General features: G+C 40.2%; 2 protein-coding genes across 4 annotated transcripts in view; both read left to right on the top strand.

Moving 5' to 3' along the window:
• LOC115569875 (NACHT, LRR and PYD domains-containing protein 12-like) overlaps positions 1-25013 on the top strand; it is a 152657-nt gene that overhangs the window by 109782 nt on the left and 17862 nt on the right. The gene's annotated exons all lie outside the window — the stretch shown is intronic.
• LOC115569878 (NACHT, LRR and PYD domains-containing protein 12-like) overlaps positions 5829-25013 on the top strand; it is a 94312-nt gene continuing 75127 nt past the window's right edge. For 2 of the 3 annotated variants that reach the window (XM_030398083.1, XM_030398080.1), the window contains exon 1: positions 5829-6028. The gene's annotated coding sequence lies outside the window, so the exon portion shown is untranslated. Of the gene's footprint in view, positions 6029-7867; positions 8051-13922; positions 14076-14599; positions 14714-15002; positions 15117-16574; positions 16630-25013 lie in introns of those variants that run through there. The other variant, XR_003981634.1, reaches the window with a different exon arrangement.

Genomic DNA, 25013 nt, shown 5'->3' with positions numbered 1-25013 from the left:
GGCCGACTGTCGCCCCGTTCATCTCTTTAAGTTCCATGATGGGATCAGTTCTGTATAAGGCGACCTTTCTTCAGAGACAGTATCAGCTGCCCTGAACCAACAGGCTGACTCCTTCAACATACTGGAGCTGAGGTCGGACACTTTCTTTTGAAGCACTTCCCTTATTTTTTTCTTGGCTTTGCTCTGTTATGGTCAGTGCTGTCATGGTGTAAGAACATTGCTGCTTTTGAACAGGGCTGCTTACAGCGCCATCGATCCACACATCTGCCAAATGAACTCCAAACTCGTTCTCATAGAGTAACAGAGTCTTGTCTTCCTGACAGACGAGGCATCCTAAACCATCTTCCTTTGCAAACAGCCAGGAGTGTTTTTCCTTCCAGGATCTCCACTGATTGTATTCCCGGGTGTTTGGAGGTGGTTTGGTCGTAGCAGCTTCCTGCCACCTCATCCTGCTCCTCTTCTGAACAGTGTGAGTGTGTGGTGGTCCTCCCACATCCAGCAGCATCAGGTGTGGAGCAGAGTTAACATCCTCCGTAGCAGTGAAACAAACTGGCAGCCTTGTAGTCTCTGTCACTAGCAGCGTCTGTTTCCTGGTTGGCGTGGTGGTCTAGTCTATATTACTGTCTCACTACATTTATGAGGATAACACTTGTAGATACAGGTTGTAGCTTCTCCATCCAAACAGCTCCACAACCTGTTCACGACTCACTCATGTTCAAGTGTCTCTGTTCTACTGCGCCCCCTGGTGGCTCTGTGGTGAAATGCAGTTATTGTCATTCACCACAATATGGTGCTTAGTTCATTTGGACATCTTGTTTCTTTCAGACTCTTTATATCATGAACATAAACAGTATTCATCATGTTGAAAAATGCATCACTATAGATTGAGAATAACGGTTGTTGCTGATGTATTTGGGACCTCCACAGGTTTTTATGGGAGCTCAGCTTCCATCAGCTCCCACGTGACTTTACAGAATATTAATGATTAATGAAACATTATCTCAAGCGATATAATCCAGACTTAATCTGTCTTCATTGTCTGTCCTTGTCAACGTGGGACTAAATTCTCCTTATTATAAAATGTCCATAATGAACCTCGTCTACAAGCAGCAGAATTTCTTTATCACTCAAGTTCAGTTTTCTTTTTCTCTCTTCACTTCATCCAACATTTATACATCACTAACACATTATTAACTTCACGGTACTTGTTTATTAAAATAAGAAGAGTTTCACGCAGACCAAATGATCAGAATAACATCAATAAGTCGATGTAAGGATATGTATGGACGATGTAGGGTAAATCTCAGAGCAGACATGTCAATAATAACGTGGTTGCTTCAGAGTCTCTCGTACAGATTACTCCCACATCTGTTTGTTATCACGTGATAAATATGATGAACACAAACTCAGGAAATAACTTTTATACCTTCAAGTTTGATTTGCAGAGTGTAAATTATGCCTGTGTTCTCAATAAACAAAACAAGTAAAACAAAAGGGTTTATCACCCTTTAAACTTTAATTGTTATGAAAAAGAACAGATTGTTTCTTTTATTCATTTGCAGAAATCTTCTTCAAAAGGTTTTGCAGGATGAGAACTGACTGCTGCAAATTATAGGAAGGTATTAAGTAGAGATGCACCGATCAGGGTTTTTGGGGCCGATCACCGATCACCGATCACCAAAAGCAGTATCTGCCGATCCCGATATTGCCGATCACCGATCACAGTGTCAAATCCATAAATTCTTCTATATTGTTGTCTTGTGTAACTTTCATATATTTAATTAATGATTCTTCTTACACAACATTGACATTGTATTATTAAGTATAAAAATTAGGAGATGAGAAAGTATCATGAATTGACCACCGTTTTATTGCAGGCTGAGGCAATGTGCAATATTTCACATTTTAGAGACTCTCTTAGAGACAACTTGGACTCAGCTTACATAGAGTAACTGTAGCTTACTAGTGGGAATGCAGTCAGGGTGGGAATTCTGTCATTTTAGGGGCAAGTCCATTTGGCCTTCACTTTTATTTTCAGGGGCACCAAGGCCACATGTCAGGGCACAAAGGCCACTTAGTAAAATTTGTTGATTTACCTTTCAGACTGATACCATAACATCCTAATTTATAATAAGACATGGATTATGTATTAACACATTTTCTAATACCAAAATCAAGTTAAAGTTACATTAGCAAGTAGTTTTTGTTAAGTAGGGTTAGGGTGAGGTGATTTTTGTGACACCTCACTGAATATTAGTGTTATTGAATATTTCTCCTCATAGAAATTCCCCAAAATTATGGGAAAGCACATTTTTTCCAAACAAAAAATTGTAGAATAACCAGCAGGAGACCATTGATGTGTGGAGTGATTTTGGTGACACTACACTCTGAATAATAGTGAAGTTATTGAATTTTTTGTAGTTTCTCTTTTCGGTGTTGCACTTTGTAGACGGTCCCTGCGCCCTCGTCTCACAGCTGGCTGACCATACAGACCAGAGTTAATGTCCAGACACTCGTTTTGATGAAAATACGGTTGTAGCTCGTTGTCTACCGTACTACGGTAGAAAAGAGCCGTCGTTTGTGTTTTAACAAGGTTTCACTTATGAGTTATTGATCCGGGAAGTTCGAATCTGTGAATATATTTCCAACTTTACCGGACTTGAAATTCCCACCCTGCATGCAGTCAATGCACTGTCTCTATATTGAAACGTCATCTGATCGGCCTGATTTGATCTCTTTTGAGAACTCCGATCAAAACCGAGGGCGTTATCGGCCGATTGCGATCGGTTGCCGATCGATCGGTGCATCGCTAGTATTAAGTTATTGTGTGCATGAAGTAAGAAGCAAAGTAAAGATGTGACATAATAATCTCTTTTCTCCTTTTATTTGACTTCTTTAGTTTAAAATAAACGCTGACTCTGACACGTACATACGAGCAGGGTGTCAGCTGTTTGTCTGTAAATGTTGGAAACTTTAAATTGTACTAAAACTGAAATGAGACGATTGAGGAAGCTGTTGATGAACTCAGGTGTGACAGGTTTCAGGGTCAGTTTGCAGACAGACTGATGAACTCCTGACGGTCTGCAGCTCCCTCTGCTGGCAGAAAGTGTGAACAAAGATTCTCTATATTCTGCTCTCTTTCATCTCTCTTTCATCTGAATATGAATGTGTGATGTGTTGGTGAGTTTCAGTGTTGGGAGGTGAATCTGTGTCTGATGGGTTTTGATGTACAACAACAACAACAATGATGATAATAATAATAATAATAAATATCATCGCGCCAATTAATAGAGTTAAAACAGGAACATTCTGAATCTGTCTCTCTCTCACTGAGAACCTTTAGATTGTCAGAAGTTCTGGTCTGTTTCGTCCCTGTCGTGTGTTCTTGGCTGCTCCACGTAGTTCTAGTAAGAAACTGTGTTCATTCTTGAACCCTTTGAAACCTGAAGCTTCTACACACCTTCAGTTTGAACATGTTATTTCACTGGAGCTTGTAGGAGCACATTTCAGTTTGATGATCTCCTGAAGAGTCATTTGTTGATTGGTTTATTGTCCAAGTAGCTGACATTGGACATCCCCTCTAGATTTACATGTTCACTGTTTATATTTGTATGTAGGTTGGACTGGCCTGGAAGCATTTTACTGCCTGAACACATTTAAGGACAAAGTGCTCTCAAAGCAGGTGAGTTCTTACTGGGAGATGTTCCAGAGGGTGGAAGACATCAACGCAAACATTCAGTCACTTTTGGTTCAAAGCCGCGATTTCAGACTTTGTTCATAAGACCAGTGTCACTGCAGGTTCAGAATATAAAGTAAACCATATTTTATTAATTCAACTATTTATTTACTTTCTCTTACTTTTTCATTTAATTGATTAATTCCTAATTTTTTTATGTATTCATTTACTTGTATTTTTTTCTAATAATTTCCACAAATGTATTTAATCCTGCATTTCCTTTTAAATTCTTTATGAAATTCTGCTTTATTACATTTCATCTTAAATCAGTCGCTACACTTGTAAAGATGCCGTGTATTCATGCTGGCAGGCCGCTGCTGATCAAGTAGACATGAAGCCTTCAGGAATAAGAGGCGACAACTTTTTATTTTCTTGCGACAATGATAATAATTTATCTTGTTTTCTCAAGATCTCGAGAGAATTATCTGGTTATCTTGTGATGCTGACATAAATAACTCCTTACCTTGAGAAAAGAAATTAAATTGAACTTGTTATCACAGGAAACTAGAAGAAATAATATGTTAGACACATGACCGTTCAGGGCTTCTGTAGGAAACTAAATAAAGTGCTGATGACACACCTAAAAGTTGCTCACATACTTGTTTCTGGATGAATAGACATGCGACTTTTAGCCAATCGGACCTGTTGGGCAGCTTCAACCTTGACGTCAAAGTCGTTTTCTTTCCAGTGAACTACAGAATCACTGAGGAGATTTATGAAGAGGATGTCTGTGGTCAGGTGTTCTGTGTACCTGGTGGTCCTGAGCTTTCTGTGGACTTCTATACAGTGCCGACCCTGACAAATTTGGTGCCCTAGGCAAGATCTTAGCCGGTGCCCTCTTGCATCGCAGTCAATTTCACAATCAATGTTCATACACTTACACAGAAACTGCATGTATATATTCAAGATTTTATTTCTTTTAAGTCAAAAATATCACACCAAATAAAAACTGAAGAAAGAAACAAGTGATAAAAATACAATATAAATAAGGCACTGTGCAAACATATTATCTCTCAGCCTCAGAGTGCCGTCTCTTGCTTATATATTGTCAGCCGCTTTGCAAAATGACCTGCAACTCCTTCCATGTTGCCATGTGGGTATTGTGCTCCTGGCTATCCTCATGAACCTTCAGCAAGTGGCTTGCATTGTTCCAGTCCTTTAGTCCTTCCTTATTAAGTCCGTATTCTTTTGGAGGAATCATTTAGCAGCAGAAGCAGTGCAAGCTATCATTTCTGTTTGAGTACATCAGCCAGCTTATTTTGATTTTTTTCCCCATTGACTTAGACTCTGTTACAAAAGTCATGTTGACACTCTCCCATCTTTTTTATTTGAACTGGTCCTCTGTGAACTATCTCTCATATCACTTTGTCAGTCAGAAGAGATGGCCAGTCAGCAGGTCTGTTGGTGCCTTTAGTCCTGATGCTGTGTCACTGGGGTGGTGGTGAAATATGTTAATGTACATCTGAAGAGAGAAGAGAAGTATATGTGACCACTGCATGTTACATTTTAATAAAAAATCAGATGCTTGATGTGTGCTATACATAAGACGAATATAGACTAATAATGAAAATGTGATGAGATTCATTCAACTTTATTGTCATTGCAAAACAATTCAGTCTAACCAGAGTGCCAGATGAACCAGATGAATGATGTGGGAAAGCTAAGGTGTGGAGTATTAACAGTAATACACTTAACTGCACTTTAACACTGATGTAAACTTTAACAAACATAAACTGTGACACAATACACCAAAGGCTTACAACTACACTATTACAAAGGGGATGGAAAACTAAAAGCATTTTAACTGACATACAAGCAGGAAAGACACCTGTAATAACACCTGAACAGGCCTAATGTTAACTTTCCAAACATCCCTGATCAATTTAAGGTGGAGTAACATTAACACACGTCGACTCAGCTATTTACTGATTAAACACTGCCCCCTGTAACTCGGGAGTGCAAAGGGCAATATTCACAGAATTTTCTGAAGTTATAATAGAGGGTAACAGGTGTATGTACACTGAATTTGGTCATTGTCACCCTTTGCACTCCTGAGTTACAGGGGCAGTTATTTTTTTTGCAATACTGCCCCTGTAACTCAGGAGTGGGCGTTCCCGTCGGGAGCAGTCATTTGCTGTGGAGAGACCAGTAACACCCCCGATGGGCGTTCCCGTTGGGGTCAGTCGTTTTTTGGCAAGCAGTCGTTTTCTGGCACAACAAGTGTTGTTTACTGATTCAGACTCCATTTTGAGTCGACAGCAGACGGAGCAGGAAACTGAACGCTGTGTCAGAGTGAGTGTTAATCGAACATTTTTATTATTTTACTGTCAAAGTCTCAAAGTCGTTCTCTCCCTGAGGACTGTAGAGGAAAGACATGTTGGGATAAAGTCAACAGTTTGATGGATTTAATCGAGAGACAGGTTGTGTCGCACTTCCTGCTCTGTCAGTGTTGTGTTTACACTTAGCAGGGCCAACTTATGTCTGCTGAGTTTGTATATGACGATACAGTGAAACATAATGACGGACGATTGTTATTAACTGGAGGCAGCTTGTCCCCTCAGTGTTATTATTTACTTGTATTTATTTCTAAATAGTTTCCCTTTGCATTTCCTTCTAATTAGGGGCTGTGACGATTAGTCGACTTAAACGATTACGTGGACAATAAAAATTTCTTGACGCAAAATGTTTGCTTCGATGTGTCGTATTTATAATTGTTATTGTCATCATCATTTAAAAAAAAAAAGATTTGAGCAGGAGCAAATTGCTTTAGCACAGCTACTAGAATGAGCACCACAGTGGGACATAGAAGAAGAAGCAGAAGAAGAATATGACTGATGGCGGAACATGTTGAGGAGAGCAGGAAATCGAGACCAAAAATTTCCAAAGTGTGACAGTGGGAACATTTTGATAATAAAACCGCGAAACATGTGACGTGCAGACTTTGTCAAACACAGCTGTCATTTCATGGCAGCACTACAGACATGCATGAGCACCTAAAAACGTTAGCACCCTAGAGCTGTGGTGGCATTTACGCCAGATGGATATGTCCGCGAGTTGAACTGATAAAAGTTATTTGTCTTAGTTGTCAGTGAGTTATATTGGTTTGGACCATATCCTCGCTGTCGGGTGGAAACCTCCTATCGTCAATATATGATATTACATTTACGTAGGAGCCTACAAACCTACAAGCAAATCCAACAGAAATGGATTTGTATCTTTTTTTTTTTTTTTATATATTCATCCATTAGTGGGCAACCAAAAAGTGATTTATTAAAATTCATAGTTATTAAAAATGAAACAGATCTCGAATGACAACAACAAGTGCGGTTGTTGTGAACCCATGTATCATCAGACAAGAGGCCGGCTGGAGACAAGCTCTTTAATACATTGATTGGTTAATAATGTGAACAGACGTGAAGGTGGCCAGTAAAATCGATTATGAAAAAATAAGTCAAATTTGCAAATAGAAGGTTTCTGTCTGACAGCAACGATATCAGTAATAATTCATGTGTACGATATTAAATCAGTACAAAACAGTAATAATATAAATAAAACAATGTTTGATAATTAAAATAACAATTTAAAAACGCAGTTGTGTTTCAAAATATTATGTTTTCAAATACATCTTTCAGGGTTTTTAATTTGCTCTGAGAATATGAGGTGAAAAAGTCGAAACAGGTGCTGCCAAAATAATCCTGACTGATCGAAAAGATAATCTATAGATTAGTCGACAACCAAAATAATCGTTATTGCAGCCTTAATCTTGATAACTGCTGATCAAATAGACATAAAGCCTTCAGGAATAAGAGGCAACAATGTTTTATTTTCTTGTGATAATGATAATAATTTATCTCAAGAGAATTATCTGGTTATCTGGAGATACTAAATAGACATAAATAACTCCTTATCTTGAGAAAATGAACCAAATTTAACTTGTTATCACAGCAAACCACAGTTCAAGGCTTCTGTAGAAACTAAATAAAAAGATGAATGAATACAAAGGTGAATAAATACAGAGGCAGACTGAAGCACAAATATTCACTTATGTCACTTTTTACAATTATAAAGCCTACATGTATTTTAAATAATCATTTATTTATCTATTAATGTCTTTCCTTTTGATTTTGTCAGTTTCAGTCCTCCATACACGCACTCAGCAGAGATGTATTTCCTGTAAATGGTGAGGGGAGGAGACACAGTGACTGTGTGATACCTGAGAACAGGAAGGGAACTCCCAAAGTGAAACTAAACTAAAGTGCAGACTCCATTTTGACTCGACAGCAGATGGAGCAGGACACTGAACGCTGTGTCAGGGTGAGTGTTAATCCAAATTTTTTATTATTTCACTGTCAAAGTTTCGAAAGTCAACAGTTTGATGGATTTGATCATGAGACAGGCTGTGTCTCACTTCCTGTTCTCTCGGTGTTTTTACTCTTCAGCAGGGTTTATGTCTGCAGAGCTGATATATGACGATGTCTACCATAGACATACCGTCACAATGTTGATGTTTTAGGGAATTAGTTATTTTGAACATGGACATATACATACATACACATAACACAGAAGCCTCACTGAGCGGGTTGGCACGTTGTGACGCTGCGATACGTCGACATCGCCGCCATCTTGGATGTGGCAGCTCAGCCCCGTGAACTGATACAAGTCAATGAAGTGAGCTTTGTAAAGCTCCTTCTACAAAGTGCTATAAGTTAATGTCTCCTATTTTTACATTCACACACGTACGGATATATTCAGGAAACAGAGAGGAACCAAAAACAATGTCTGTAACGTTCTGTGGCGATAATAAATGTTAACTACTCCTCATATGTTCAGTATACAGGTCGGCACCAAACCACAGGATGTGTTTTATAATGTTTTTATGTGTTTACAGCTGCTAATGTCTGTAACGCTGTTACTGTGATGATACATGACAGTTAAATATTGAATCTGTCTATAATAACCAGATCCTGACATGTAAATGTGACATCCTGTCTACCATACTGTCAACTTGGTTAATTTAATTTAACTTTTAATATGGACAGCTGACTTCATAATATATGAATCGGAATCAGAAATACTTTATTGATCCTCGATGGGAAACTGCAGCATTACTGCTGCTCCCATTCAAAGTCATGAATATGCAGAAAAATGTTTATAATAGGAGCGTATTTTTTATTTATTTATTTATTTTTACGTCAGAGGACAATTAGTGTCTGAACGCAGATGCGCGCGTAGCGTTACTCTGGCAAACTTGTGGATAAAATGTCTGCAGTGTGGAAATAACGTATTCTTTGAGTGTTCTGTTTTTATATACCGTATCAAATGAGTAGTATTAAATGCAGCTCCGCGAAACGGCCGTATAGCAGACGTTACAGGTCGCCGCTGGACTGCTTTCACTTTCTAATTTAAAACGTGTTCACTCGAGCAATACAGGCAAAGACACCGAAGCAGCAAACAGTCGCGGATACTTTCAAAAGTTAAGAGAAATATCCTCCACTTTTTTAATCACACAATAAAATAATTTATGTTTTGTGAGCATTTAATTCTATGTCATATTTACAGGACATATATGTTACATGACATTCATTTTTTAATGTTTATTAAGCGTAAACAAAATAGTGTCTCATAACTTAGTCATTTTATGTATAAACAACAGTTATACATTGTAATTTTAAAGTCAAATTAACAACATTTTTCATTATTCAGCTAAATCCAAATTAGCTCACTCTACTCAAATATTTAGTGGAAACAGCTTGCACACTGAACATAAAAGTTATGAGTACACCTAACTCAAAATAAGTGGGTCACATGAGCCTTGTCTGACCTGAGATTTCTGTCAGTTTAACATAATATATGCAATCAACTGATAAAATAATTTGTGTTTTGGTAACATAGAAGTATATGTCATATTAAGTGCAATATCTAGTATACATAACACAAAAGTCACTCGTGATTGGTTGGCAGATCTGTCACTATTGGTCACCCTGAGTCATTATAAATGTAAACCCCAATAATAAATAAATAAATAAATAAATAAATATATATTTAGGATATCATCAAGGACATGAATGAATTTATTGAGGAAAGGAACATTAGCCAGGAACGTGCTGTTTATTCAAAGAAAGAGCTTTATTAGCACAAACGCAAACACAAAGCAAAGGAGATCTGCCCACACAACATATGGGCAGCTCACGAGAAGCCCAAAATCCGACAGCACCGTGAAGTGTCTGCAGTGGCGGCGTTCTTTATGAATTCGGTCCGTTTTGCAGACGTCTGTGGTGCACTGCCCTGTACTTTGGTATCGCCTCTAATGTCGACTGCAGTGTGGCACAGAGCTCGGTCAGCTCCTGGCTGCGAAAGGATGGAGGTCGCACAATCCATCCAGACACCCCGCCATCTTGTGCCGTCTTCCTCCTCAGACCTCAGGTCTATGGCGGCGCACTTCCAAATGTCCACCTCATCCTCAGCTAGCACTCTGACTCGCTTCCAGCAGCTGTAAAAACAATCAATAAAGACAATCGGTACTGCACGATGCACTGCGTATGGACACAACACATCTATTAATGCACCTGAAAAATAACCAATCTAATAAATCTTACCCTATTTGTTCGGTATGCGCACTAGTTTGGTGAGTCTCATCCAGCAGAGCGTGTAAAACAGGTAATCGAGGAGATGCTGAACGCTGTGAAATAGACAAGCAACGTGTTCACGTCATTTTATGTGCAATGTAAGGAATATCTAAAAAGCAGTAGATGATTTGGAGGCACCAGGCGTGAGCCCGGGGCCTTAGCCTAATGTTAGACCCCGGGGCTGAGAGGTTTTATAGGCCCTCCATCCCCTCGATTTATAGAGTCTCATTTTAAAAAAGCGTAATATCTAGGTAATCTACATCACAAAATGCAGTAGTTTCTTTCAAGACACACAACAGTGAATTTTCCCTCTTTGAGCCAGAAAACACCATAATATTGTTATTAACATATCACTGAGCCCACTGAGCATAAACACAATACGCTTTTTTTTAACAACCACACATAGCAAATTATGGTGATAATAAAACCAAAATGTGTGCAAATATGACTTCAAACGATATTATGAAAAACAACACCAACCACCATCTGTCTGCACAAACCTCTGCTCCGGCCTCAGCGGGCCCTGTCTATCAATCACATGCACCTGCACAGACACACTCCATTCAGCCCCATGGATAGCAACATGGCCTAATGCCAGGTGCCAAAAAGATGAAACTGAGCAACATTTACAGGAGGTTTGCAGTATAATCTAAAAACCTAATTTAATTTGCGGAAACAGAAATATATTCTGTGATCAATAAATGTATTTGCATGTTTGCTTTTATGCATTTTAAGGTGCAATAATAACCTCTGCGCTCTCACTGACTCTTGCTGGCTGCGCTGCAGATCACTCACTCTTGCTCTCAATCTCTCCTTCTGTGCGCTCAACTTCGCCTGCACACTGGCTCAAGCTCGCACTGCGTTAACAACAGCTAATCTGAATTTAGGCTCTGATCTCTAAGTCTCCCACTGGGTTGACTTTGTGGCACATTTATATGGCTGTGCCAACTTGAGCGAGTATTCGCCATCATTGCTGCACTCTGTCCTCTGCTGCAGCGGCGCAGTTACGCCCGTCTCTGAGTGACACCTCCATCCCGATACAAGTCCAGCAGGCTCCACATTGATATAGTAAATAGCTACCCGCATTGTCTCCACCTTGCTGAGTCGTTTGTCTTCCAGCTGCTGCGGCAGATGCTTTCTGAGCCGCGCGTGGCCTTCATTTACTCAGCGCACTCAAGCTGCTCCTTTTGCAGATGAACGCAGGCTCGAAGGAGTAATCACACACGCCGAGGAGTCCGTGAAAGGAGAAATACGATAACCGTGTGTAGGGTAAACTCTGGCCGTGCACGGGGTCGAGGTATGCGGCGTCCAGGTGGAAGGGCAGTCCGAGTCGGAGCGCATCCTTGTTGTGCGCTCCGGTGTGGAGAAGTCATGGAGAGCAAGCGTGGACATATGAAACAGGCTCCACTAACGCTTCTCCATTAATTAAAAAGGATAGAACATGTTTGCATGGGGTGTGATCCGGGGCAGAGAAGTAGCCCTATCTCTCTCATCAAGATACAAATTGTTTGCATAATGTTCCGACGACACTGTGAATTATTGATATTTGGAAATTGACTGGCATTGAGTGAGGCCCGCGGGCCGCCAGGTGCCCCTGATCTAGACAAATATCTAAGCAAATGTGCATTTCTCTTAAAACAATGCACAACCACAACAATTTAAAACCTGCACAATCTATAAATACAGCACTTTCTTCCTGTCTGGTCCTCTCTCTGGGGCCCGTGTGCTTCCCCCTCCTCCTGCCCTCCACTGCTGTGGGCGGTCCCCTGCTCCTCTCCAGCTACATCCACCTGCGCAGCCTGCGGCTCCTCCGCTTCCTCCGGTGTGTGAGATAGCTAGCTTCACCTGGTGCTGGGTCCATCTTCAGCAGCAGCTGGTTTAAAAAAGCTTTGGGATGCTCTTCAGTAATTCTTTTTCGCGCAGCTCTTTCTTAATACGTTTTTTTCTTTTCTGGGCACCACTCTCAGACGTCTTCCCCGACATTTTCCACTAAATGTCACTCAATCATAGAGGGACACACCCCAAAACTAACTATAGACATTCTGATAGGTCAGCCCACCGGCCATAGGCTATGGGGCCACGTGGGTCACTCCTAATTTGGATCAATCAGCAGCCACGTAACGTGCGATTAGAGTGATTGACAGAAAACCTGACAAGTTACAAAACAATATGATCTTTTCAGCTCATTGTGAACCTGAACTTGGGAGGCCCCTGAACTTGTGAGGCCCCTGGGCTTCAGCCCAGGCAAGCCCGTGCATTAAAGCGGCCTTGGTCTCACACGAGAGTCTGCTGTCACAGTGCAGCGTCACACGCTCACCTGCTAACACAAGGAAGGTGGAGGCCAATGTTGGAATAGTAAATGCAGAATAAGATGGAGCCATATAAAAGTGTATACTTTGTTTCAACAAAAAAAAAAAAACTATTAGGAATAGCTTGGATGCAGGTGTATTTTTTTTAATGCAGCTGTGTTATCCAGGAAAATATTAGTTAAGGCTGAGTATCTGATCGGGACTCGGTATAGGCAGATACTAAAGGGCTCGGCTCGGGATCGGGGTAAAAAAAACCTGATCAGGACATCCCTACTGCTAATGTCTGTAACTCTGTTACTGTGATGATACATAACAGTTAAGTATTGAATCTGTCCATAATAACCAGATCCTGACATGTAAATGTAACATCTGCCTACCATATTGTCAACTTGGTTAATTTAATTTAACTTTAAATATGGACAGCTGACTTCATAATATATGAATCAGAATCAGAAATACTTTATTGATCCCCAACGGGAAACTGCAGCGTTACGGCTTCTCCCAGCTGCTGTTCTGTCATGGAATTATTACTTCACTGCTGAAAGAAAAGAAAGCAGCTCACTGCTGCGGCAGCTTCTTATCTTGATTTGCCACCTGTATACTGAACATATAAGGAGTAGTTAACGTTTATAATCACCAGAGAACGTTACAGACGTTGTTTTTGGTTCATATCTGTTTCCTGAATATATTTGTGCGTGTGAATGTGTAAATGAGAGATATTAACTTATAACACTTTGTAGAAGGCGCTTTATAAAGTTCACTCCATTGACTTGTACGGGGCGGAACTGCCACATCCAAGATGGCAGCGATGTTGACATATCGCAGCAACGGGCCAACATGCTCAGTGAGGCGTCTATGTATATGTGTGTATGTATGTATGTCTATGGTTTTATACATTAATGTCAAACAATGCAATTGCGCTTACTGCTGTAAAGCTCATCCGCAAACACTGCATTGTTCCTTTAAAAAGACGAGGAAACTGTCTCCTGTCACCACCGACATACATCCCTGTGGGTTCGTCTAACTGAGCTGGTTTAATAAGAAAACAATAAACGGGACATGGAGACGTGATGTTAGTGCACTGAGCAGAAACATACTTCTTTTCTCATCCTCTCCCCACAAACAACGACATGGCTGTCAGTCATCGGTGATGGGCGATGGCATCGTTCATCAGCCCAACCCCACTCACAAACTCTTCACCTCATTCTTGTGTTTTGAGCTCACAGTCAGTGTAACTGTTTTACCTCTCAGACTGACTGAAGTCCAGAAGATGGCCTCCAGGAGACTTTGTGTGGAGGAAGAGGAGGACAGAGCAGAGTCTCCAGTATCCAGCTGTCTGTCTATGAGGAGTGACCGGTCCAAAGATCCTCCTTTATTCTTCAGTAATGGACCCTCAGACACACAGTAAGAGAACTGCTACTAAGTTATTCATGTGACTCATGTTCAGTTACTTTAACAGATGTTGATTTTGTATTTATGTATTAACATTTCTACTAAAATGTATTTCAAGCTTCCTCAACAACAACCCAACAGCCAGAATAAATGCTGGCTTGTTAACGCTCTGTTTGTTGATGAAGCAACTTTAAGTTTCTTTCGGTCCAATCTCCAAGTTTTCACTTCTCAACACTGTGTTTATGTTCTCGTTAAGTTTAGGCACAAAACTAACCTGGTGAGGATCAGTTAACATCATGTTTTGGCCTGAAATACCTGAATACAGTAAAATATATCGTATGTCATCATATTGTGATATGACACGATCTATAAAATGTCAGTATGGTATGTAGCCTATTACATGTACAAATCTGGACATATTGGTAGTTTGCTGAAATGTTAACTGCAAACATTTTGTCCTGGAGGCACCCTAGTTGGCTTTCATTAGATAATTTATCAAGGATTCACGTTATATTAATAAAAACATGTTGTTGCAGAGTTCAGTTCAACAGACAGAGAGCAGAGTCTCCAGTATCCAGCTGTCTGTCTATGAGGAGTGACCGGTCCAAAGATCCTCCTTTATTCTTCAGTAATGGACCCTCACACACACAGTAAGAGAACTGCTACTAATATATATGACTCATTTTAAGCTGCTTCTGCCAGCATTCATTTTGTGTTTATCTATTGAAATGTTCTACTAAAATGTATTTACTAAGTAAAGCTTGTTACACAAAGAAGTCATCCGTGTCGTCTTCCTCTGAAGAGAACTGAAACAAACTTTTAAACCTCTTAATTATCAACATCAGCAGCAGTTTGTGTATTTAAAGCTTCCTAAATGACTTTGTCTTCAAATAAGTTATCAAAGATTCATGAGATATAAATAAAAACATGTTGTTGCAGATTTCCGTTCTACAGACAGAGAGCAGAGTCTCCAGTATCCAGCTGTCTGTCTATGAGGAGTGACCGGTCCAAAGATCCTCCTTTATTCTTCAGTAATGGACCCTCAGACACACAGTAAGAGAACTGCTACTAACTTATCCATGTGACTCATGTTCAGTTACTTTTACAGATGTTGATTTTGTGTTTATGTATTAACATTTCTACTAAAATGTATTTCAAGCTTCCTCAACAACAACCCAACAGCCAGAATAAATGCTGGCTTGTTAACACTCTGTTTGTTGATGAAGCAACTTTAAGTTTCTTTCGGTCCAATCTCCAAGTTTTCACTTCTCAACACTGTGTTTATGTTCTCGTTAAGTTTAGGCACAAACTAACCTGGTGAAGATCAGTAAACATCATGTTTTATCTTGAAATACCTGAATACAGTAAAATATATCATATCGTTTGTCATCATATTGTGATATGACACGTTCTGTAAGATGTCAGTATGGTATGTAGCCTATTACATGTACAAATCTGGACGTATTTGTAGTTTGCTGAAATGTTAACTGCAAACATTTTGTCCTGGAGGCACCCTAGTTGGCTTTCATTAGATAATTTATCAAGGATTCACGTTATATTAATAAAAACATGTTGTTGCAGAGTTCAGTTCTACAGACAGAGAGCAGAGTCTCCAGTATCCAGCTGTCTGTCTATGAGGAGTGACCGGTCCAAAGATCCTCCTTTATTCTTCAGTAATGGACCCTCACACACACAGTAAGAGAACGGCTACTAATATATATGACTCATTTTAAGCTGCTTCTGCCAGCATTCATTTTGTGTTTATCTATTGAAATGTTCTACTAAAATGTATTTACTAAGTAAAGCTTGTTACACAAAGAAGTCATCCGTGTCGTCTTCCTCTGAAGAGAACTGAAACAAACTTTTAAACTTCCTAATTATCAACAGCAGCAGCAGTTTGTGTATTTAGAGCTTCTTAAATGACTTTGTCATCAGAGAATTTTTCAAAGATTCATGAGATATAAATAAAATCATGTTGTTGCAGAGTTCAGTTCAACAGACAGAGAGCAGAGTCTCCAGTATCCAGCTGTCTGTCTATGAGGAGTGACCGGTCCAAAGATCCTCCTTTATTCTTCAGAAATGGACCCTCACACACACGGTAAGAAGAACTGACTCATTATCACCTGCTTCTGCTTACGTCTATTTTCTGTTATTCTATTAAGATGTGTTTGCTCAAAAAAGTTTCTGACACAAAAATAAATCAGTCACAATCTTCCTCTGAGTATCTGACAGCTGTCAGTCTCCTAAAAGCTGTAAACTAAACTAAGAGAACTGAAACAAACTTTTAAACCTCCTAATTATCAACAGCAGCAGCAGTTTGTGTATTTAGAGCTTCCTAAATGACTTTGTCATCAGAGAATTTATCAAGGATTCATGTGATATTAATAAAAACATGTTGTTGCGATAATAACGAGTCAATGTAAATTCTTCTTAACGCAGTTAATTGTTTTAAAACGTGATTATCGTGCACACGTTATGATTCTCGGCCTGCCCCGTTATTTGGGAAATCAGGAAGTGATGCAGCAGTGACGTTGTGGATGGTGAGCAGAAACAAAGCTCCTTCAGCAGAAATGTATAAAGAAAAGTGTCTTTTGAAAGGCAAGTTAAGCTCTAAAATAGGGCTGCAACTAACGAATATTTTGGTTGTCGACTAATCTATCGATTATTTTTTCGATTAGTCGATTAGTCACGATTATTTTGGCAGCATCTGTTTCTACTCTCACCACTGATGTTAAATGTGTGGCTACAGCCTGCAGGTGGATTAACATTGTTTAGTTGACCTTTACCAGTGTGAAGTTGGACACTACATTGTGTTGGTGTTACTAAGAAATGTTACATTCAGGTCAGTGGGACCATCAGTTGTTGCTTGTTGAGTTTGTCATGTTTTGCTTTCAGTATATGTTTTGAGTGTGCAGCACCTCTGAGGTTATTCTGCACAGTATGTGTCATTATTTTGGATGTTGCAATGATAATGAACATACATTTGTATAAATTTGTCAACTTTGAGTGTTAAAGACTTGAAAGATGTCCCTTTGAGGTACATTAACAACACATAAATATGTCACGATTTAACTATTTTAAAGGATTGACAGCCCCAATTTAAACATATTGATGTTTGCAACAGACAGAGAGCAGAGTCTCCAGTATCCAGCTGTCTTCCTATGACAGGGGTACTCAAATACAAATCTCAAAGGGCCACAAAGATTTTTTGCATTGACTCAAAGGTCCATGTATTTAATATATATTTAACAAAATATCCGAACTAAAATAAAATGTCATTTCCATTTTGACAAATTAAAGTAGTTGGATAAAACAAAGTTTCTAAGTCTCTAAGTGAGCGCTCTGTTGCGCTTTGTTGTTGTGTCATAGATGTGACAAGAATCCTGCTTGCAGCTTGATATGACGATTTCAGTGCATTTATTTTTTTTGTTCTTACCTCTGAACTTTGAGGAAATGTCTCTTCAAAATTCCTATGCTTCGTCTCATAATGCCGTTTCTAATTTAAAAAAATGTAACATCTCATCTATAGTCTCCTGGCATATTAAGCACATGGGTCTTGTGCTGGTTGGAGGGAGAATGAATGCACTTTTTTTTTTTTGTCAGTTCTTCTTTGAATTGCCGATTTTCACTGTCCACTTTTCTTTTAGCAGTGATCTTGGAACACACCATTTTTGTGCAATATAGGCTCCTACAGCCGGTAAAATCCGAACTGCTCCAAAAACAAAAGTGAAAGTTAAAAATTGCGCTCGTATTGAGTGACCCAGTAACACGATGTCTGTGTATCGTTGGCATGGAGACAAGTCCCGGTATACACGTGCTGACGCAACCAAAACACATGGTGAGGGAATAATAGTTTGGGGGCCACAAATAGGCGGCTGGCGAGCCGAATGCGGCCCGGGGGCCACCTATTGAGGACCACTGGCCTTTGAGGAGTGACCGGTCCAGAGATCTTCCTCTAGAGTTCAGTATTGAACCTGGACCCTCAGACACACAATAAGAGATTGTAAACTGACTTGATTAAACGTGATACATTGAGAATGAAAACGAAACAAAATGCCAAGATTTTTATAAATGTAATGCAGAACTACTAGTGCAGATCATGTTTCAAACTGAAATGGATCTTATATTATTAAGTATTAAGTATTGTTAGTTTTGTACCTCTTGTCAACGCTCAACAAATCATATTAGTTATTGAAAAATGTCTTGACAGGAAGAGGAGTCATGTTTCTGTGGAGGAGCAGCTCTGCAGCTGTGCTTTGTGTCAGGACGTCCTGAAGGATCCAGTCTCTACCAGCTGTGGACACTGGTTCTGCAGGCAGTGCATCACTTCATACTGGGACCAGTCTGCTTCATCAGGGGACTCCTCCTGTCCCCAGTGTGGAAAAAGATCCAGAACAAGACCAGCCGGTCAGAGCAGCAGTGTTCAGTGTAAGACTCTACATCTCTACCAATTAGAAATGCCACCTGCTACATGTTATTCTGTTTATTTAAAGACTTACAGTCAGTGCATTCAACCACGTGGACACAAACCCCCAAATCACAAGAATCAAGCAGGAACATCAGCTTCATCAAATAAACTGAATGTCTTCTAGTAAGTGTTCAGGCTGAAGAAGAGCACAGTTCCTGCTCTCCTGATCTCAGTCTGGAGCTCGTTCCACCATCATACACTGATTTCAGAATGGCCTTTTATTGTGGCCAGCCTAAGGCACACCTGTACAATATTAATGCTGTCTAATCAGCATGTTGATATGCCACACCTGTTAGGTGGGATGGATTATCTCAGCAAAGGAGAAGTGCTCACTAACAGATTTAGACAGATTTGTGAACAATATTTGAAAGAAGTGGTTCTTTTGTGTATAAAGAAAATGTTTCAGATCTTTGAGTTCAAGTCATGAAAAATGGGAGCAATAACAAAAGTGTTGCGTTTATATTTTTGTTCAGTGTAAATCAACACCAACAACAAATAACAGAGGTTTGATGGGCTTTATATATTCTTATTTTGGTCCTTTTAAATGAAAGTGAAAATAATGTGCATTTTCAATTGTCGTCGTGTTTTGTTTTGTCTCACACTTTTCTCCCTTTTTTAGTGAATGTTGGTCTGCAGGAGGTGTTAGATGAACATAGGATCAGTCTGAGGAGGAGATGTGAACGTGTGACTGAAGGAAGTGATGAAACAGGAAGTGATGAAACAGGAAGTGGAACCCTCCTCAACAGGATCTACACTGAGCTCTACATCACAGAGGGACAGAGTGAAGAGGTGAATACCCAACATGAGGTGAGACAGCTAGAGACAGCTTCCAAGATGGAGACCCTCCATGACACTCCAATCAAGTGCTGCGACATCTTTAAAGCCTCACCTGACCAACAGAGACGCATCAGAGTGGTTCTGACCAACGGCGTCGCTGGAGTTGGAAAAACCTTCTCGGTGCTGAAGTTCACTCTGGACTGGGCAGAGGGCTCTGAAAACCAAGATGTCAGTCTGCTGGTTCTGCTGTCGTTCAGGGAGCTGAACCTGATCAGAGATGAGCAGTACAGTCTTCTCAGGCTGCTCCATGTTTTCCATCCAACATTACAGAAGGTGACAGCAGAGAAGCTCGCTGTCTGTAAACCTCTCTTCATCTTTGATGGCCTGGATGAAAGCAGACTTTCACTGGATTTCAACAACCATGAGGTCGTGTCTGATGTCACACAGAAGTCATCAGTCAGCGTGCTGCTGACAAACCTCATCCAGGGGAAGCTGCTTCCCTCGGCTCTCGTCTGGATAACTTCCAGACCTGCAGCAGCCAATCAGATCCCTCCTTCATGTGTGGACAGGGTAACAGAAGTACGAGGCTTCACTGACGTCCAGAAGGAGGAGTACTTCAGGAGGAGGTTCAGTGATGAAGATCTGTCCAGCAGAATCATCTCACACATCAAGACCTCCAGGAGCCTCCACATCATGTGTCTGATCCCAGTCTTCTGCTGGATCACTGCTACAGTTCTGGACCACATGTTGACTACAGACCAGAGAGGAGAGCTGCCCAAGACCCTGACTGACATGTACTCACACTTCCTGCTGGTTCAGACAAAGAGGAAGAAGCAGAAGTACCATGAGGGATGTGAGACGAGTCCACAGGAGCTGACGGAGGCTGACAGGGAAGTTCTTCTGAAGCTGGGGAGGCTGGCGTTTGAACATCTCGAGACAGGAAACATCATGTTCTACCAAGAAGACCTGGAGCGCTGTGGTCTTAATGTCACAGACGCCTCGGTGTACTCAGGAGTTTGTACAGAGATCTTCAGAAGAGAGAGTGTGATCTTCCAGAAAACAGTCTACTGCTTTGTTCATCTGAGCGTTCAGGAGTTTCTGGCTGCAGTCTACATGTTCCACTGTTACACCAACAGGAACACAAAGGTGCTGGAGGCTTTTTTGGGAAAAAAACATGTTGATTCAACACTGGATGACTTCCTGAACAGAATAATGACGAAATCCCTTGAAAGTAAAAATGGCCACCTGGACCTGTTTGTTCGCTTCCTTCATGGCCTCTCTCTGGAGTCCAACCAGAGACTCTTAGGAGGTCTGCTGGGTCGGACAGACAACAGTCCAGAAATCATCCAGAGAGCCATCAACAACCTGAAGAAGAGAAGAAAGACTAATATCTCTCCTGACAGAAGCATCAACATCTTCCACTGTCTGATGGAGATGAACGACCACTCAGTTCATCAGGAGATCCAAGAGTTCCTGAAGTCAGAGAACAGATCAGAGAAGAAACTCTCTCTGATCCACTGCTCAGCTCTGGCCTACATGCTGCAGATGTCAGAGGAGGTTCTGGATGAGTTGGACCTGAAGAAGTACAACACACCCAAGGAGGGACGACAGAGACTGATTCCAGCTGTGAGGAACTGCAGGAAGGCTCTGTGAGTCCAGATGTGACTATCATTGTGTGTTTATTACCTTTGTAAAACAATGTTGAGCTGACGTCATCAGTATTAAAGATCCACACGTTACACACATGCACAATCTGAAAGTTCAGCTCTATAAAACTCAGACAAGTTAAATCTGATTTTGTGTTTTTCACTATAAATATCTAAAAGAAAAAAACATCTTCTATCATCTTCTCACTCTTCAAGTGATGGAAGATTAAAAAGTTTTACATTCATTTTATCACAACAGTCTTATTTTTACAGTGGATTGAGTTTCTACACTTTGTTTCTATAATGTGCCTGTTTATTGTTCTTATTATATACAGACACACACACACACACACACACACACACACACACACACACGTGTAAGTTGGTGGTGGGAGTGAGGAGGACAGGCAGGATCAAATACATACAAGTGCTGTTACAATCTCCAGTGATTGTAGCACTCAGTGGACATCATGTTCAAATAAAGTTTAACTGACACAAATCACATCACCTTGTTTGGTAGACATTTTGGTCTAAAGCTGCCATTGAGGGATCATTAGTTTGCTCAAGAGCACTTTGACATGTTGACAGGAGGAGCTCAAGTTTAAATCACAAACCTTGTGATCAATGACTGACCAGCTCAGACTGAACAACTAACCAGCTGAGTTACAGCCAAATGTGTTCATGTCTGTTTTTAGATAAAGTGTCAGATTTCATTTGATCTTCAGTTTTATTTTTTCTGTCATCACAGACTTTCTGGTTGTGGACTCTCAGAGACTCACTGTGAAGTCGTGGCCTCAGCTCTGAAGTCAAACCCCTCCCATCTGAGAGAGCTGGACCTGAGTGAGAACGAGCTGAAGGATTCAGGAGTGAATCTGGGTGCAGGACTGAAGAGTCCAAACTGTAGACTGGAGATCTTGAGGTCAGTTCTTGTATTTTGCTCTTGTGCAGTGTTTATCTACCTGATTTAATCCAAAAAATCCGTAACAAAACTTTTAAACATCCTTTCCTTTTCTTGTTTCCTGTGTTTGTCTGAACACAACTCAGTTTGTCAGTAGAATTCAGTCTGTGCTCTAATTGGATTCATGTTGTTATGGACACTGTAGTGTTGGGACAGGTGTTAAAGAGGGTGTAGAGTTCAGCAGCATGTTGATCATCTGTGTTGACATGAATGTGGTGACATTTAGATTATGTGTGTAGAAGGCTGACATTACAATATGATGATCCACAATAACACAATAACAAAGTCACTCAATCATTTTAGGATGAAGCTAATTAATTAGGACACAGTAACACAGTTGGACTGGACATTAAACAATTGAACATTGATCGGAAAATAAATTGATTTTCATCTACATCATTTATTCTTCATTCAGATTGATTAATTGCAGTTCATCAGAGATCAGCTGTGCTTGTGAGGGATCATAGATTTATGAAGCTCTATGACGCTTAAACTGACGGTATAATTTGATTGTTTTATTTTCTGACTCCACTTTTCCCCCAAAAAAGAAAATATAAAGAGAAAAATTTACACTGAATAATTCACGGTGATCATCTTCAACTCTTGATCGTCATCGTTTATTCCACATTGTGTTTTTTAAGAAAGTGATAATAAAATATAGAAACACAATTAATAAATAAGTTATCTCTGTTTCAACAAACAGGCAACAACAAATATTCAGTATTTTCTTTTTTCATCAGTTTTATAAAACTATATGATACTCACATTAGTTCAAACTGAAGAGACTTTGATTTTATGGATTTACTTTTGTCCACATTTCAGCTCTTTGTCACCTTTTGTATTTTAGAGGTTTTAACCTGTGTCCTGTTGGGTTCAGATGTTTTGAGTTTCCATTTTCTCATTTTCTTTTTGAACAGATTATTAATCACTGAATGATTTCAAGCAGGAAAATTGTCTTCTAAACTTACATCATTTATTCTTTATTCAGATTGAGGAGCTGCAGTTTGTCAGAGATCAGCTGTGCTTCTCTGGCCTCAGCTCTGAAGTCCAACCCCTCTCATCTGAGAGAGCTGGAGCTGAGCTTGAACGACCTGAAGGATTCAGGAGTGAAGCTGCTGTGTGATTTTCTGCAGAGTCCAGACTGCAGACTGGAGACTCTGAGGTCAGACAACATGTTTTACTTCTGTGCTCAGATTAAGATGATGTGAAAGTTGTGGTGACACTAAACTGCAGACATCAGGCTGATATTATACTGATCCTCACTGAGTATCTTAATGTGGAGCTGCACATTTAAAACCTTCATATCAGTGCTGGCCCTGACAAATTTGGTGCCCTAGGCAAGATCTTAGCCAGCGCCCTCTTGCATCGCAGTCAATTTCACAATCAATGTTCATACACTTACACAGAAACTGCATGTATATATTCAAGTTTTATTTCTTTTAAGTCAAAAATATCACACCAAATAATAACTGAAGAAAGAAACAAGTGATAAAAATACAATATAAATAAGGCATTGTACAGACATATTATCTCTCAGCCTCAGAGTGCCGTCTCTCGCTTATATATTGTCAGCCGCTTTCCAAAACGACCTGCAACTCCTTCCATGTTGCCATGTGGGTATTGTGCTCCTGGCTATCGTCATGAACCTTATTTATTTATTTATTTATTTATTTATGTTGTTTGTTTCGGACATGTCAATTCATAAGCATCACATTTCATCATTGTTCAAATAATACAACACACATGGCCGAAAGGGAAAAGCGGGAGAAGCCAAAGCTTATCAAGTCCCGCCCCCATTACCCACAGGATAAAATCTTCATTCTGATCTTTTCTTGTCTTTTGCAAATTACTTTTTTTCTTTTCTTCTCTTTTTTTCTTTTGTTATGACCTTTGACAAAACATATTACAGCAGTAGCATATAGAGCTGAATTCAAGCTCTAGACAGTACATACAGATTACATGTGTGTCTGCACATGTGTCCATATTAGTCCATCATGAGTGAACAACAGTCTCATCTTATGGCCTCATCTTATAGCCAGGCTTGCCACAAAGTCAGAATATCCAATTGAGAGAGAGCAAAAGTCCAGTGTATTTATTATTTGTTGAGATGGTGTTGGGATGGTGTAAGAGCCCTTTAATGCATTTTCATGTTATTCATCAGTCTCCTCTGCAGCTTTTATGGCTGCTAGCTTCGCCATGTCCTCCCGATTGGTGGCTACATCAGCTCGCATCTGTATCACGCAGTCGCGGATTGTTGAGATGTCAGAGCGTATTCCGACCACAGCACTCCGAGTATTGGCGTTGTCCGCCCTCGCACTGGTCTGCTCAGTAGCGATCTTTCTCATTTTCCAATATTGCATAAAGATTCCAAATCCCAAAGCGATCGTTCCAATTGTCATGAACGTGAACATGTACACGTCCTCGACATCTTCCACATCCAGTGCGGCAAGGCAGAGGACTCGCCAATTTTCCCAACCATCCTTAACGTAGCCGGACATAAAGGTCCCGTCCGGGCATGTCGGTTCACCAGAACCCGCACGCCGTGTTGAGAACACTCTGTCGATGGCATTCATTGACCAGCTCAGCGACTCCATTGTGGATTGATTGATTGATTGATTGGTTAAGAACGTAGTTGGACAATATTAGACGAATCTCAATCGAATGACTGTTGTGTGCCAATTTACAGGGTTGAGTCCTTCACAGCTCAAAAGAACTTGTGATAACTCACAGTAGTGGCACAGTGTTCGTACCTAAGTTGTCTCACATTGTTGATACACATTATAACAACATCCTGCCATGTACAACTGGCATTGGCCTTGGACCATACAATTTTCTCAGGTTCAACTTATTGTTTGGGTACAGAATGGTATTTGTTATGCTCACATGCCGTCTCAACAAACGTGAACGTCTTCAGCAAGTGGCTTGCATTGTTCCAGTCCTTTAGTCCTTCCTTATTAAATCTGTATTCTTTTGGAGAAAACATTTAGCAGCAGAAGCAGTGCAAGCTATCATTTCTGTTTGAGTACATCAGCCAGCTTCTTTTGATTTTTTCCCCATTGACTAAGACTGTTAGAAAGGTCATGTTGACACTCTCTCATCTT

Source organism: Sparus aurata, chromosome 19 (genome assembly GCF_900880675.1).
Source record: "Sparus aurata chromosome 19, fSpaAur1.1, whole genome shotgun sequence".
In the NCBI taxonomy this organism is placed as follows: Eukaryota; Metazoa; Chordata; class Actinopteri; order Spariformes; family Sparidae; genus Sparus; species Sparus aurata.
The sequence above is the reverse complement of the archived record's forward strand: the minus strand, read 5'-3'. Positions and strand labels throughout refer to the sequence as shown.